Here is a 14022-nt window from a genome sequence, read left to right on the forward strand (position 1 = left end):
CTGACACTCTCTGGGGAGGAGCCCAGGCGCTCCACCTCCGAGCTCCACCCCAGCCCTAGTTTTGGTTCTTTATTTTGAAACAGGGTCTCACTGAGTTGCAGAGGGCCTCGCTAAGAGGCTGAGGCTGGCCGCGACCACGATCTTCCTGTCTCAGCCTCCTTAATCCTGTGATTACAAGCATGCGCACCACTAAAGCTGGCCTATCATTCTTCTTTCTTTCTTTCTTTCTTTCTTTCTTTCTTTCTTTCTTTCTTTCTTTCTTCGGTGGCGCTGGGGATGGAGCCCTGGGGCCGGGCGTTCTAACTCCAAGTGCACCCCCAGCCCTATATTTATTCTTTATCTATTTTACTTATTTACTTATTTATTTTGCAGTCTGGGGATGCAACCCAGGGGCATTCTCCCTCTGAGCTCCACCCCAACCATATTTTTTATTCTTTATTTTGAAGCAGGGTCTAACGGAGTTGCCAAGGCCTCACTAAGGAGCTGAGGCTGTCTGCGAACCGCGGTCCTCCTGCCTCAGCCTCCCGAGTGCTGAGAATACAGGCGCGGGCCATCTCATTCATAATCCTGTTCCAAGTAGAGTAAAGAGAAAGAAAGATTGTACACTGTACTTACAGTGCAAATGCTATTTCCAATAACACAACAATTTTCACCAGAAATATGTGTAACAGGTTCCTTTATACCTGAAAAAGACAATTTAGAAACAGTGCATGTAGCCAGGCATGGTGGTCCAAGTTTGTCATCCCAGCATTCGTGAGGCTGAGACCGGAGGGTGGCGAGCCCTCTGCAACTCAGTGAGACCCTGTCTCAAAATAAAGAGTAAAAATAGGGCAGGGGGTGTAGCTTGGTGGTCGAATGCCCCTGGGTCTCATTCCCAGACCTGCAAAATAAATAAACAAATGAAAAGAATAAAAAAAAATTGGGCTGGGGGTGTCGCTCAGAGGTACGACGCCCCTGGGTTCCATCTCCAGTACTGCAAAAACAAAGACAAACAAAAAGAACCCGCACTTCTACCTGGGCGTGCCAGCGCTTGCCTGCCATCCCAGGACCAGGGAGGCTGAGACAGGTGGATCGCAGGTTGGAGGTCAGACTCAGCAATTCAGAAAGGCCCTCTACAATCTAGGGTGCCCCAGCTTCAGAGCAGAGAAGTAAAAAAAAGCTGGGGTGCAGCTCCGAGGGAGAATGCCCCTGGGTTCCATCCCCAGTAGGAAAGAAAGAAGCAGACAGAAGCAGCAGGCTTTGCGGAGGGCTAGGTCGGCCGCGGAGAAAAGGTCCACAGGCCCTCCAAAATAAAACCAGATTTCCACATGGCTGGCCACCCTTCCCGTCTTTGTGCCCAGAGAAGCCCACGGAGGTCTTGTACACCTGCGCCTCTGCCGCAGGGCGCCGCCCATCCACACGGGAGTATTATTCACCGCCAAAGGAACGGAGCGCAGAGCGGGCGAGGTGGACGGGCCTCAAGGAGCGAGCTGTCAGTAACAGCAGCCAGGCGGAAGGACGGAAGGACGCACACCTGGCGCTGTCCTCCCGCAGGCCCGGTCAATGGGCCCTAGGGGCCGGGGGAGCGGGGCGCCGCGGGGAGCGGTGCTCAAGGCCGTCCTCTCATCCTTCCTCCCTCTTTAGGACAAAGAGGAATTCCCTGGGCTTCTCTGTAGCTAATGTCTCCGATTCCATCTCACTGCTTGGAGCTGCTTCCTCTCTCACTTCATTTTTGTGGTCTTGGGATGGAACCTAGGGGCATTCTACCTCCAAGCTGCACCCTTCCAGCCCAATTTTCTTTTTTGGAGGTACTGGGGGTGGAAACCAGGGGCTTTTCTACCTTTGGGCTACACTCCCAGACCTATTTTATATCTTATTTGGAAACAGGGTCTCACTAACTTTCTGAGAGCCTAAGTAGCCGAGGCTGGCTTTGAACCTGTGCGATCCTCCTGTCTCAGCCTCCAGCTCTATTTTTTATTCTTTACTTTGGAACCGGGTCTCACTGAGTTGCAGAGGGCCTCACTAAGTAGCTGAGGCTGCCCGCAAACCGCGATCCTCTGGTCTCAGCCTCCCGAATGCTGGGATGACAAGCGTGTGCCACCATGCCGGGCTCCCTGCCCTATTCCCCCCACCCCCAGTTCCAGGGATGGAACCCAGAGGCATTTGACCTGCGAGCTAGACCCTCTGCCCAATTTTTTTTGCGGGTTTGGGGATTGAACCCAGGTGCATTCGACCTCCGAGCTACACCCCCTGCCCTATTTTTTATTCTTTATTCTGAAACTGGGTCTGAGTTGCAGAGGGCCTCACTAAGTAGCTGAGGCTGTCTTCGAACCGCGATCCTCCAGTTTCAGCCTCCCAAATGTTGGGATTACAAGCGTGAGCCACTGCCTGGCTTTCCCTGCCCTAATTTTTTTTTTTTTTTTTGTGCTACTGGGGTTGGAACCCAGAGGCTTTCTACCTCCGGGCTATACTCCCAGACCTATTTTATATTTTATTTGGAAACAGGGTCTCACTAAGTTGCTGAGAGCCTCACTAAGTAGTTGAGGCTGATTTTGAACCTATGCGATCCTCCTGTCTCAGCCTCCCAAATGCTGGGATTACAAGCGGGTGCCACCACGCCCAGCCCCTGCCCTATTTTTTAATCTTGATTTTGAAAAAAGGGTCTCAGTGAGTTGCAAAGAGCATCACTAAGTAGCCGAGGAAGGCTGCAAACTGCGATCCTCCTGTCTCAGCCTCCCAAATTCTGGGATTATAAGCATGCACCATCATGCCTGGCTCTTTTTTTTTTTCAGTACTGGATATTGAACCCAGGGACATGTTAGCTCTAAGCTATACCCCCAGCCATTTCTTTTTTAAATTCTTTTTTATTTTGAAACAGGGTCTCACTAAATTGCTGAGGGCCTCACTAGGTAGCTGAGGCTGGCTGTGAATCCGGATATTTCTGTCTCAGCCTCCCAGGTACTGGGATTAGGGCCACCACTGCCTGGCTATTGGGTATCTTAAATGAGAAGGTGCTATCCGGGGCCACCCCACACACACAAGTATCAATTACACTTCTGAAATTAGTCACCTCTTTTCTGAATTTGACTAAATAAGTTTAGAAATACAAAATTTACGCACCTTGAGGAATACTCCAGGATCTGTAATGGTACTTGTAACCGTACAGCTTTCTATCCACTATCAGGAACAAAACGTGCCCAGAAAAATGTGCCGAGGACACTACTGGGTTGCGGACCTAAGAACAGCGTTACATACAACGTTAGTAACGGCAGCATGAAAGCCGCGCATGGCGGTGCACGCTTGTCGTCCTGACATGTGGGAGACTAAGACAGGAGGACTGGAGCTTCGGAGCCAACCTCAGCAACACAGGCTCTCAGCAACCCATGAGACCCTGTTTCCGAATAATAAAATACTAGGCTGTGCTTGGAATTTGAAGACAGAATTCCTCTGGGTTCAAACCCCAATGCCCCCCACCCCGCAAAAAAAAAAAACAACACACAAAAAAACCCCCCACAACTGCAACACTGCCGGGCGTGGCGCTACATACCTGGTATCCCAACACTCCCAGTACTTGGGAGGCTGCGACAGGCGGACCACAGGCTCAGGCCAGCCTCAGCAACTTAGTGAGACCCTTAGCAACTTACTGAGAGACCTGTTTCCAAATAAAAAATCCAATTTTCCTGTCTCAGCCTCTCAAGTACCAAGATTACAGGTGTGTACTATCATGTCCAGTTATTTACTTTTTGATTCTTTATTTTGAAACACGGTCTCACTGAGTTGCAGATGGCCTCAGTACTGAGGCTGGCTGTGAACCGCGATCCTCCCGTCTCAGCCTCCCAAGCACAGGGATGACGAGTGTGCGCCCCCATGCCCGGCTGCTCAGTCTTTTTTTTTTTTTTTTTTTTGGTGGTACTGGGGTTCCTGGAAGCCCTTCTCCTCCGGGCTACACTCCCAGACCTATTTTATACTTTTTATTTGGAAACAGGGTCTCCTAAGCCAGCGTGCACGGCTGGCTTCGAACCTGCGCAATCCTCCTGTGTCCGCCTCCCAAGCGTGGGGATGACAAGCGTGCCCACCACGCCCGGCTCCAGTCATTTTTTAATTTTACCTTTATTTACTTTTTGTGGAACTGGGGATTGGAACCAAGGGCACTGACTTCCAAGCTACACCCCAGTCCTATCTTATTTTTCCTTTGAAACAGGGACTCACTAGAACGCTGAGTCTCACTACTCACTGAGGCTGGACAGGAACCTGTGATCCTCCTGTCTCCGCCCCCCAAGTAATGGGGTGACAGGGGGTGCCACCATGACCGGCTTTCTGTTTACTTTTTCTCAAACAAAAAGCTCATTTGGTACTAAGGAGAGAATAAAACTGACCCTTCTTTTAGATTAGAAACTGTTCTACACTTTTTGCGGTCTGGGAATGGAACCCAGGGACATTCTGCCTCTAAACCCCACCCCAGCCGCAGTTTTCATTCTTTATTTTGCAACAGGGTCTCACTGAGTGGCAGAGGCTGGGATGACAGTGATGCGCCATCATGCCCGGCTTGTTCTACACATCTTTAAGGGGGCATGTTCTATAACCCTGAAACCTTCAAAAGCAAAAGAGTTGCCAGGCATGGTGGCACATGCTTGGAATCCCAGTATTCGGGAGGCTGAGACAGGGGGATTGCACAGGTTCAAAGCCCCAGCTACTGCCGGGCGTGGTGGCGCACGCTTGTAATCCCCGTGCTTGGGAGGCGGAGACAGGAGGATCGTGCTGGCTTATGAGACCCTGTTTCCGAATAAAAATATAAAAATAGGTCTGGGAGTGTAGCCCGGAGGTAGAAGGGCTTCCAGAAACCCCAGTACCACCAAAACCAAACCAAACAAAAGCCCCAGCTACTTAGTGAGGCCCTCCGCAACCTAGTAAGACCATTTTCAAATAAAATATATTTTAAAGCTGGGTGTGGTGGCTCACGCTTGTAATCCCTGTGCTTGGGAAGCTGAGACAGGAGGATTGCGCAGGTTCGAAGCCAGCCTCCACTGGTTTAAGAGACCGTTTCCAGATAAAAAATATAAAATAGAGCCGGGCATGGTGGCACACATTGTAATCCCAGCATTGGGGAGGCTGAGACCTGGAGGATCACGGTTCGCAGACAGCCTCAGCTACTTAGTGAGGCCCTCTGCAACTCAGTGAGACCTGGTTTCAAATTAAAGATAAAAAATAGGGCAGGGGTGAGCCGGGCATGGTGGCGCACGCTTGTAATCCCCGTGCTTGGGAGGCGGAGACAGGAGGATCGTGCTGGTTTGAAGCCAGCCTCGCTGACTGAAGAGACCCTGTTTCCAAATTTAAAAAAAAATATAAAAATAGGACTGGGAGTGTAGCCCGGAGGCAGAAGGGCTTCCAGGAACCCCAGTACCACCAAAAAAAATAGGGCAGGGGTGTAGCTCGAAGGTCAAATGCCCCTGGGTTCCATCTCCAGACCCGAGGGGGGGGAAAATATATATATATAGTCTGGGAATGTAGCCCGGAGGTAAAAAGCTGCTGGATTCTTGTAATCCCCGCGCTTGGGAGGCTGAGACAGGAGGATCGCACGGGTTCGAAGCCAGCCTCAGCTACTTAGTGAGGTTCTCAGCAACTTAGTGAGACCCTGTTTCCAAATAAAATATAAAATAGGTCTGGGAGTATAGCCCGGAGGTAGAATGTCCCTGGGTTCCATCCCCAGTACCGCCAAAAAAAAAAAAAAAAAAAAAAAAGCAAATGAGTCCGGTAGTTCAGAGCCTGTCTCCCCTGTCCAGTGAAATAATTACCTTGTATCTCAAGGGAATTTTTAATGGTTGAAGGCTGCTTTCAAAATCATCTGTGGATAAAAACACCTGTCTTCTGAAATAAACGACAGAACTAGATTAGGGTGATTTCTCACAAGAAAGAAGAAAGCGAGAAACAAAGAGAAAGGAAGGAGAGGCAGATGGACACAGGCGCTCTGGGAGTGTCCCGAGTGAGCTGCCCGCAGAGCTAGGAATCGCGTCGGTATTATCCACTCATTTTGCACGCGTCAATATTTATAGTATTTGGCTTCATGAAATAACATGACTTTAAAAGTGTGACTGCCTGTTGGGTAACCCCAGCACTCGGGAGGCTGAGACAGGAGGATCGCGGTGCGGACAGCCTCAGCTACTTAGTGAGGCCTCTGCAACTCAGTGAGGCCCTGTTTCAAAATAAAGAATAAAAAATTATCTGGGGGTATAGCTTGGAGGTAGGATGCCCAAGGGTTCCATCCCAGGTACCGCAAAAAAAGAAAAAAAAAAAAAAAGTGTGATGGCTTAGCTGGGATGGTGGTGCAAGCTTGTAATCCCAGTACTTGGGAGGCTGGGACAAGAGGATCTCAGGTTCCAAGCCAGCCTCAGAGCCGGGCGTGGTGGCGCACGCTTGTCATCCCCGCACTTGGGAGGCAGAGACAGGAGGATCGCGCAGGTTCCAAGCCAGCCGCGCGCGCTGGCTCAGGAGATCCTGTTTCCAAATAAAAATGTAAAAATAGGCCTGGGAGTATAGCCTGGAGATAGAAGGGCTTCCAGGAACCAAAAAAAAAAAAAAGAAAGAAAAAAGAAAAAAAACAAAGCCAGCCTCAGCAACTTAGTGAGACCCTGTTTCAAATAAAATATAAAATGCCTCTGGGGTGGAGGTAGAAGGCCCCTGGGTCCCACCCCCAGTACCATAATGAATAACTAGGAGTATGCGATAGTAGTCACCCAGTGCTTGGAAGGCTGCCAAAGGAAGTCTGCAGCAGGTTCATAGCCAACACCAGCATCTTAGCCAGACCCTGTTTCAAAACAAAAAATTAAAACATTGTCTGGGCGTGTGGATCAAAGGCTCAGTTTCCCTGGGTTTATTTTATTTATTGGTGGTACTGAGGATGGAACCCTTCTATGTCCGGGCTACACTCCCAGACCTATTCTTATATTTTTATTTGGAAACAGGGTCTCTTAAGCCAGCGAGGGGCTTCAAGCCTGCGCGATCCTCCTGTCTCCGCCTCCCAAGTGTGGGGATGACTAGTGTGTGCCACCAGGCCTGGCCATTTCCCTGGGTTTAATCCCAGTGCTCCCTCCACACTCAAAGGTGTGACCACACAAAATACAAAATCAGAACTGGTCCTAGTGGTGCACGATTGTAATTCCAGGTACTTGGGAAGCTAAGACAGGGGGATTGCAGGCTCACAGCCAGCCTCAAGACTTAGCGAGACCCTGTTTCAAAATACAGAATAAAAAAAAAATAGGGCTGGGGTGTAGCTCGAGGGTACAATGCCCCTGGGTTCCATCCCCAGTGCCTTGCTACTTATTTATTTTGGGTGGTACTGGAGATGGAACCCAGGGGCTTTCTACCTCCAGACCTATTTTATATATTTTATTTGGTGGTGCTGGGGGTGGAACCCAGAGGTTTTCTACCTCCGGGCTATACTCCCAGACCTTTTTTTAAAAAAATATTTTATTTGGAAACGGTCTCACTAAGTTGCTGAGGCTGGCTTTGAACCCATGCGATCCTCCTGTCTCAGCCTCCCAAGCGCGAGGATTATAAGCGTGTGCCACCATGCCCGGCTTTTATATATTTTATTTGGAAACAGGGTCTCAACTAAGTTGAGACCTTTTTTTAAAAAAGGTCTCCCAGACCTTTTTTTAAAAAATATTTTATTTGGAAACGGTCTCACTAAGTTGCTGAGGCTGGCTTCGAACCTGTGCGGTCCTCCTATCTCAGCCTCCCAAGTACTGGGATTACAAGTGTGCGCCCCACACCCAGCCGGTTTATTTCATTTCGAGACAGAATGTCTCTAGTTGTCTAAGCTGGTTTTGAACTTGTGATCTGCCAGCCCCAGATCCCCAACTCACTAGGATTACAGGCATGTATTATCATGCCTGGCTAGAGATGCAATTTTAAAAACATTTTAATTTTTGTGGTACTGTAGATATTGAGCCCAGGGGCATCCTACCTCTGAACCACACCTCCAGCCCTGTTTTTTATTCTTTATTTTGAAACAGGGTCTCACTGAGTTGCAGAGAGCCCCGCTAAGTAGCTGAGGCTGTCAGAACTGCACTCCTCCTGTCTCAGCCTCCTGAATGCTGGAATTACAGGGAGGGCTATTTTTTTTCAAACAAAGCCTCACTGAATTGCTGCCGAGGTAACCAGTGTGGAGGGAGATGCTCTGTGCGCGGGTCAATGCAGTTACTTTTCAGTTACCCTTCTTGTTACGGTTTTGGACTGAGGGTTACCTTCTGGGGGAGCCGTCCCCAGGGATCTTTGTTAGACCCCCTGGGAATAATTCCCCCCAAATACTGCAAAAAGATAAAAAGAGCGGGTTCTTGTCCTGAGCTAAAGATAAGTATGCAACAGCCCGGACTCTTGCTGGAGTTAAAAGAGTTTACTAAAAGATAGAAATACAGAAGACAGTTCCAGCCCCGTGCCATTCAGGAGTGGCATGGCGAGGGGGGGGGTGTCAAACAAATTCACTGAAATACAAAGCACGGAACAAACTCTTTATACACGACACCCTCCATCTTGTTCACGTTCATTCTGACGTAGTAAAAGTCCCTGTCAGGTACCTCCCCTTACTTTCCGCCAAGGTGCGCTTTCCCCACCTAGGTGTCGAAGGTCGACCCCTCCTCCTACCCTAGCTAGATATCCATTATTAGAATGGGACTGGGAAGTCCTAGCTCCCCTCTCCTATAGACTGGCTAATTACCTTTAGCTAGGTTAATTTACATTGGAATAGTCACCTTTTTTTTTTTTTTTTACAGGTCTAGGATGGAACCCAGGGGCATTTGACCTCGGAGCTACACCCCCTGCCCTATTTTTTATTCTTTATTTTGAAACCGGGTCTGAGTTGCAGAGGGCCTCGCTAAGTAGCTGAGGCTGCCCGCGAACGGCGCTCCTCCGGTCTCGGCCTCCCGAAGGCTGGGGTGACGAGCGCGCCCACCGTGCACGCCCGGCTGTCACCTGCTTTTTTGGCAAAAACCAAGTCCTTTCACCAATTTTTGAAATATAATAATCAGAGCTTTCTCAACTCTTCCTAGGCCATTCCCAATACTGGTACACTTCTCTTTCTGCCACTTTTCCCTGAGTATGGACTGCCTGCGGCCTGGGCAGGGCACAGGAGGCAGCACCATCTCTGCGGATGTTTGTTGAATGACTAATTCGGGCATATTTGAAACTTTCAGTGCAGAGGACGAAAACCATACTGAGAAGGCTACGCACCCCAGATACAGGACTGTGTGTTCACAAGGATGGTCAATCAGGATTGCTGTGTTAGACGAAAAATACAGCTCCCTCTAAAGAGAGAGAGAATCGCACAATGTTAATACAATCAATAATAAACAGTGATTAAAAACAACTTCTCAGCCGGGCGTGCTGGCGCACACTTGAACTCCCTGCGCTTGGGAGGCTGAGACAGGAGGATCGCACAGGTTCGAAGCCAGCCTCAGCGACTGAGCGAGGCGCTCAGCAACTTAGTGAGAACGTTTCCAAATAAAATATAGAAGAGGTCTGGGAGCGTAGCCTGAGGTAGAAAGCCTCTGTGTTCACAAAACTTCCTAATATGTGACTTATTTTTTGTGGTCCTGGGGTGGAACCCAGGGGCTTTCTACCTCCAGCTACACTCCCAGACCTATTTTATACTTTATTTGGAAACAGGGTCTCACTAAGTTGTAGAGGGCCTCACTAAGTAGGTGAGGTTGGCCACAAACTGAGATTCTCCTGTCTCAGCCTCCCAAATGCTGGGATGACAAGCGCATACCACCACATCCAGCCTGATTTTTTACTCTTTATTTTGAAATAAGGTCTAAATTTCAGAGGGCCTCACTAAGTAGCTGAGGCTGGCCTCAAACCCACTATCCTCCTGTCTCAGCCTCCCCAGTGCTGCGCTTACACGCTTGTGCTACCACACCGGACTTCCTTCCTGACCTTCCAATTGTCAAGTGTGCAGCAAGGTGTGTGATACTTGCTTTTCAGCACTTGTCATCCCAGCACTCGGGAGGCTGAGACAGGAGGATCGCGGTTCGCGGACAGCCTCAGCTGCTTAGTGAGGCCCTCTGCAACTCAGTGAGGCCATGTTTCAAAAATAAATTAAAAAATAGAACTGGGGGTATAGCTAAGAGATAGTGTGTCCCTGGGTTCCATCCCCAGTACTGCAGAAACAAAGAAACAAAGAAAGAAAAGGAGGGAAGGAGGAAGGGAGGAAGGGAGGGAGAGAGTGAGTGAGAGAGAAAGAAAAGCCGGCGTGGTGGTGCGCACTTGTCATCCCAGCATTCGGGAGGCTGAGACAGGAGGATCGCGGTTCTCGGCCAGCCTCAGCTACTTAGTGAGGCCCTCTGCAACTCAGTGAGACCCTGTTTCAAAATAAAGAATAAAAAATAGGTCTTGGAGCTGGGCGTGGTGGCGCACGCTTGTAATCCCAGCATTCAGGAGGCTGAGACAGGAGGATCCCGGTTCACAGCCAGCCTTGACTACTTAGTGAGGCCCTTTGCAACTCAGTGAGACCCTATTCTATTATTATTATTTTTTGGTGGTACTAGTAGTGGAACCCAGGGTCCTTCTACCTCTGGGCTATACTCCCAGACCTACTTTCTTTTTTTTTAAAGGGTCTCGCTAAGTTGCTGAAGGTCCCCGCTGGCCTTGATCCTCCTGTCTCAGCCTCCCAAGCGCTAGGATGACAGGTGTGTGCCACCACGCCAGGCCCAGACCTATTTTCTATTTTATTTGGAAACAGGGCCTCACTAAGTTGCTGAGAGCCTCACTAAGTAGCTGAGGCTGGCTTCAAACCTGTGCGATCCTCCTGTCTCAGCCTCCCAAGCGTGGGGATTACAAGTGTGAGCCATCACGCCAGGCAAAACCCCGTTTTAAAATGAAGAATAAAAAATAGGCCTGGGGGTATAGCTCAGAGTGAATGCTCCTGGGTTCCATCCCCAGTACCATAAAAAAAAAAAAAGAAAAAAAATAGTGTAAGGGGTGTAGCTCAGAGGATGAATGCCCCTGGGTTCCATCCCCAGACTACCAAAAAAAAAAATAATAATAAATAAAAAATAGAGCCAGGCATGGTGGCACACACTTGTAATCCCAGCATTTGGGAGGCTAAGACCGGAGGATCACAGTTTGCGGACAGCCTCAGCTACTTAGTGAGGCCCTCCGCAACTCAGTGAGACCCTGTTTCAAAATAAAGAATAAAAAAATTGGGCAGGGGGGGGTAGCTCAGAGGTCAAATGCCTCTGGGTTCCATCCCCAGACCCACAAAAATAAAATAAAAATAAAGAATAAAAAATAGGGCTGAGAGCACAGCTAGGAGGTAGAATGCCCCTGGGTTCCATCCTCAGTACTGGGAAAAAAAAAAAAGAAAAAGAAAAAAGAAACAGGGTCTCAACTGGGCGTGGCGGTGCATGCTTGTCATTTCAGTAGTTGGGATGCTGAGACAGGAGGATCCCAGGTTCAAGGACAGCCTCAGCAAATAGACTTTCACCAGCCTGGCAAGGCCCTGTTTCCTAGTAAGAAATAAAATTGGGCCAGGCTTGGTGGCACATGCAATCCCAGCATTTGGGAGGCTGAGACCAGAGGATCACGGTCCGTGGACGGCCTCAGCTACTGAGAGCCTGTTTCAAATTAAAGAATAAAAAACAGGGCAGGGGGTGCAACTTCGAGGTCGAATTACCCTGGGTCCCATCCCCAGACCCGCAAAGAAAAAAGAAAGGAAATAGAGCTGGGGGTTGAGCTCGAAAGTAGAATGCCCCTGGCTTCGATCCCCACTTCCCCCCCAAAAAAAGATAAAAGCAGCAGGGTTTCACTGTATTTCTGAGGTTGGCCTAGGACCTGTGAGCCTCGTGTCTCAGCTTCCCAGTACTGGATTCCAGGTATGTGTCGTTGCATCTGGCTCTTTTCTTCAGGCACTTTTGTGTAGTACTATGGATTGAACCCAGGCACCTTCTACCTGTGACCTACACCCCTCGCCCTATTTTATTCTGGAACAATTTAAGTTGTGGAGGGCCTCACTCAGTAGCTGAGGCCGGCCGCGACCCTGCGACCCTCTGGTCTCAGCCTCCCAAGCACTGGGTTCCGAGCCTGTGTCGGCACGCCTGGCCCCTTCTGCGCTTTGAGCCTCTGATGGATGTTTCCCTCTCTGCTGTATCACATCAAGCCATGGGCTTTGCTTTGTGGTCCTGCATGGCCCAAGCCCCTGTCAGATGTGGGCTAGACCAAGCTGTGTGTGGGAGGCCACGAGTCCTAGCCCTTTCTAACCAGCCTGGAGCTGTCCAGTTACTTGACCAATTTCTCAGTGAAATGGAAGTAACCTCTATGTCAAAGAATCAAACGGAGCCAGGCATGGTGGCGCACATGTGTAATCCCAGCACTACGGAGGCTGAGACAGGAGGATCACAGTTCGAGGCCAGCCTCAGTTACTTAATGGGACTCAGTGAGACCCTGTTTCAAAATAAAATAAAGGGCTGGGGGTGTAGCTCAAAGGTAGAATCCCCGGAGAAATGAACTATAAACATTTGAATAAATCAACATTTCAAAAGACCAAGCACTGGCCCTGAAGAACTTGGGCTATGGGGCTTCTGGGGCAGCCCTTAGTCAAAAGTACAAGAATGCCCAGTGTGGCCACATACCCCAAGAAGTGGCCGCTGGTTCCTGAACACCTTTCCGGTCCTCACCGTACGAACACTGGACAAGGGACAAGAGACCTTCTGTTCACTGTTACTGAAGACACAGCCTGGCTCCTCCTACCACGTCCCTCCGGGTGCTTTTTTTATACTGGGGATTGCACTTAGGGGCATTTTTCATCTTGGAGCCTGACCTGGCCCCTGCCCTTTTTATTTTGAAACAGGGCCTGGCTAAGTAGCTCAGGCTGGGGATCCTCCTGTATTAGCCTCTCAAGTACTGGGATTATGGTATGCCCACCATGCCCCATGGCTTCCAGACTAGGGTGTGCACCTGCACCCCTTGGGGGATCTGATACATAACAGCTCGTGGGCCCTGCCTCTGCGGTCGGACTCAGGAGATGCAGGGAACTACATTTCTTTCCATCCCCAGTACCACCAAAAAATAAAAAGTATAAAAAATAGGGCTGGGGTGTAGCACGGAGGTAGAATGCCCCTGCCTTCAATCCCCAGTACCAAAAACAAACAAACAAAAAACCCCAGGTGGGTTCCATTCAAAATTCCCATTCCCCCATACTGGTGTTTTTTTTGTTTTTGTAGGGCTGGGGATGGCACTCAGGGGGCATTTGACCTCCGAGCTACGCCCCCTGCCTATTTTTTATTTTGAAACAGGGTCTCACTAAGTTATGGAGGGCCTAAGTAGCTGAGGCTGTCCACGAATCGCGATCCTCCGGTCTGTCTCCCAAAGGCTGGGATTACAAGCGTGCGCCACCACGCCCGGCTCTACTGGTTCTTAAGTCTCCTCTGGCCCCGCAGTAGCAGCAGCACCTGGGGGTTCTGCACCTGGGGAGTTGGACAGAAATGGATTTCCCGGGCCGGGCGTGGTGGGCACGCTTGTCACCTCAGCTCTGGGGAGGCTGAGACGGGAGGATGTGAGTAGCCAGCCTCGGCTACACGGTGAGGCCCTTTGCAACTCAGTGAACCCTGTTTTAAAATAAGGAACAGCCGGGCGCGGTGGCGCAGCTAGTAATCCCAGCACTCGGGAGGCTGAGCCCGGAGGATGGCACAGGTTCGAAGCCAGCCTCAGCTACTTAGGCTCTCAGCCACTTAGTGAGACCCTTAAAGTATGAAACAGGTCTGGAAGTATGGCCCAGAGGTAGAAAGCCCCTGCGTTCCGGCCTCAGGAGCACAAAAAGGAAAAAAAGGAGCCGCTCCCGATAAATCCGAAAGCCAAGTGCGCCGGCGTCGGCTCGCCGGGCCTCGGGCAGCGGCTCCGGCCGCCCGGGTCGCGCCCGCGCCCCAGGGCCTGGCCACGGCGGCCCCGCCAGCCTCCGGGGCGCGGGCGGCCCCATCCCCACCGCAGCGGCCGCGGGCGCGGGGGGCGGCCGCACCGGCACAGCGGCTGAGCTCCGGACAGCGGCCCGAGCCG

Source organism: Muscardinus avellanarius (genome assembly GCF_963383645.1).
Source record: "Muscardinus avellanarius genome assembly, chromosome: 16".
NCBI lineage: Eukaryota > Metazoa > Chordata > Mammalia > Rodentia > Gliridae > Muscardinus > Muscardinus avellanarius.